This window comes from Hyperolius riggenbachi, chromosome 9 (assembly GCF_040937935.1).
Source record: "Hyperolius riggenbachi isolate aHypRig1 chromosome 9, aHypRig1.pri, whole genome shotgun sequence".
Lineage (NCBI taxonomy): Eukaryota > Metazoa > Chordata > Amphibia > Anura > Hyperoliidae > Hyperolius > Hyperolius riggenbachi.
This window is the reverse complement of record NC_090654.1, coordinates 40744635-40747708: the sequence shown is the minus strand read 5'-3', so window position 1 is coordinate 40747708 and position 3074 is coordinate 40744635.

Sequence of the window (3074 nt, the reverse complement as noted above, 5' to 3'; positions counted from 1 at the left end):
GGGCTACACAGACCTAAAGATAGCGCGGGGGTCGGGCTACACAGACCTAAAGATAGCGCGGGGGTCGGGCTACACAGAGCTAAAGATAGCGCGGGGGCCGGGCTACACAGAGCTAAAGATAGCGCGGGGGCCGGGCTACACAGAGCTAAAGATAGCGCGGGGGCCGGGCTACACAGACCTAAAGATAGCGCGGGGGTCGGGCTACACAGACCTAAAGATAGCGCGGGGGTCGGGCTACACAGACCTAAAGATAGCGCGGGGGTCGGGCTACACAGACCTAAAGATAGCGCGGGGGTCGGGCTACACAGAGCTAAAGATAGCGCGGGGGCCGGGCTACACAGAGCTAAAGATAGCGCGGGGGCCGGGCTACACAGAGCTAAAGATAGCGCGGGGGCCGGGCTACACAGAGCTAAAGATAGCGCGGGGGCCGGGCTACACAGAGCTAAAGAGCAAATGGGGGCCGGGCTACACAGAGCTGAAGACAGTGTGGGGGATGGGCTACACAGAGCTGAAGACAGTGTGGGGGCTGGGCTACACAGAGCTGAAGACAGTGTGGGGGCTGGGCTACACAGAGTTGAAGACAGTGTGGGGGCTGGGCTACACAGAGCTGAAGACAGTGTGGGGGCTGGGCTACACAGAGCTGAAGACAGTGTGGGGGCTGGGCTACACAGAGCTGAAGACAGTGTGGGGGCTGGGCTACACAGAGCTGAAGACAGTGTGGGGGCTGGGCTACACAGAGCTGAAGACAGTGTGGGGGCTGGGCTACACAGAGCTGAAGACAGTGTGGGGGCTGGGCTACACAGAGCTGAAGACAGTGTGGGGGCTGGGCTACACAGAGCTGAAGACAGCGCGGGGGCTGGGCTACACAGAGCTGAAGACAGCGCGGGGGCTGGGCTACACAGAGCTGAAGACAGCGCGGGGGCTGGGCTACACAGAGCTGAAGACAGCGCGGGGGCTGGGCTACACAGAGCTGAAGACAGCGCGGGGGCTGGGCTACACAGAGCTGAAGACAGCGCGGGGGCCGGGCTACACAGAGCTAAAGACAGCGCAGGGGCAGGGCTACACAGAGCTGAAGACAGTGTGGGGGCTGGGCTACACAGAGCTAATCACAGTGTAGAGGCTGGGCTACACAGAGCTAATCACAGTGTAGAGGTTGGGCTACACAGAGCTAAAAACAGCATATGGATTGGGCTACACAGAGCTAAAGACAGTGTGAGGGCTGGGCTACACAGAACTAATCACAGTGTAGGGGCTGGGCTGCACAAAGCTGAAGACAGTGCACGGTCAGGGTGCAAGGCTGTGGTATACAAGCACAGTGCACGGTCAGGGTGCCAGGCTGAGGTATACAAGCACAGTGCAGGGACGGGATGCAAGGCTGAGGTATACAAGCACAGTGCAGGGACGGGATGAAAGGCTGGGGTATACAAGCACAGTGCAGGGTCAGGATGCCAGGCTGGGGTATACAAGCACAGTGCAGGAACAGGATGCAAGGCTGGGGTATACAAGCACAGTGCAGGGACAGGATGCCAAGCTGGGGTATACAAGCACAGTGCAGGGGACAGGATGTAAGGCTGGGGTATACAAGCATAGTGCAGGGTCAGGGAACAAAGCTGGGGTATACAAGCATAGTGCAGGGACAGGATGCAAGGCTGGGGTATACAAGCATAGTGCAGGGACAGGATGCAAGGCTGGGGTATACAAGCATAGTGCAGGGACAGGATGCAAGGCTGAGGTATACAAGCACAGTGCAGGGACAGGATGCAAGGCTGAGGTATACAAGCACAGTGCAGGGACAGGATGCAAGGCTGAGGTATACAAGCACAGTGCAGGGACAGGATGCAAGGCTGAGGTATACAAGCACAGTGCAGGGACAGGATGCAAGGCTGTGGTATACAAGCACAGTGCAGGGACAGGATGCAAGGCTGTGGTATACAAGCATAGTGCAGGGACAGGATGCAAGGCTGGGGTATACAAGCATAGTGCAGGGACAGGATGCAAGGCTGAGGTATACAAGCACAGTGCAGGGACAGGATGCAAGGCTGAGGTATACAAGCACAGTGCAGGGACAGGATGCAAGGCTGAGGTATACAAGCACAGTGCAGGGACAGGATGCAAGGCTGAGGTATACAAGCACAGTGCAGGGACAGGATGCAAGGCTGTGGTATACAAGCATAGTGCAGGGACAGGATGCAAGGCTGAGGTATACAAGCACAGTGCAGGGACAGGATGCAAGGCTGAGGTATACAAGCATAGTGCAGGGTCAGGGAACAAGGCTGGGGTATACATGCACAGTGCAGTGACAAGATGCAAGGCTGAGGTATACAAGCATAGTGCAGGGTCAGGGAACAAGGCTGGGGTATACAAGCATAGTGCAGGGTCAGGGAACAAGGCTGGGGTATACAAGCATACTGCAGGGTCAGGAACAAGGCTGGGGTATACAAGCATAGTGCAGGGTCAGGGAACAAGGCTGGGGTATACAAGCATAGTGCAGGGTCAGGGAACAAGGCTGGGGGTATACAAGCACAGTGCAGTGACAGGATGCAAGGCTGTGGTATACAAGCACAGTGCAGGGACAGGATGCAAGGCTGGGGTATACAAGCACAGTGCAGTGACAGGATGCAAGGCTGGGGTATACAAGCACAGTGCAGTGACAGGATGCAAGGCTGAGGTATACAAGCACAGTGCAGGGACAGGATGCAAGGCTGTGGTATACAAGCACAGTGCAGCGACAGGATGCAAGGCTGGGGGTATACAGGCACAGTGCAGTGACAGGATGCAAGGCTGTGGTATACAAGCACAGTGCAGGGACAGGATGCAAGGCTGGGGTATACAAGCACAGTGCAGGGTCAGGGTGCAAGGCTGGGGTATACAAGCACAGTGCAGCGACAGGATGCAAGGCTGGGGTATACAAGCACAGTGCAGTGACAGGATGCAAGGCTGAGGTATACAAGCACAGTGCAGGGACAGGAAGCACAGACCATCACAGCAAGCTGCAGAGCTGTAATTCACAGCGTTATGGAGAAGCTGAATGGATCTGGTATACACGGTTACAGAAGAGAATGCAGGGAGGGGTT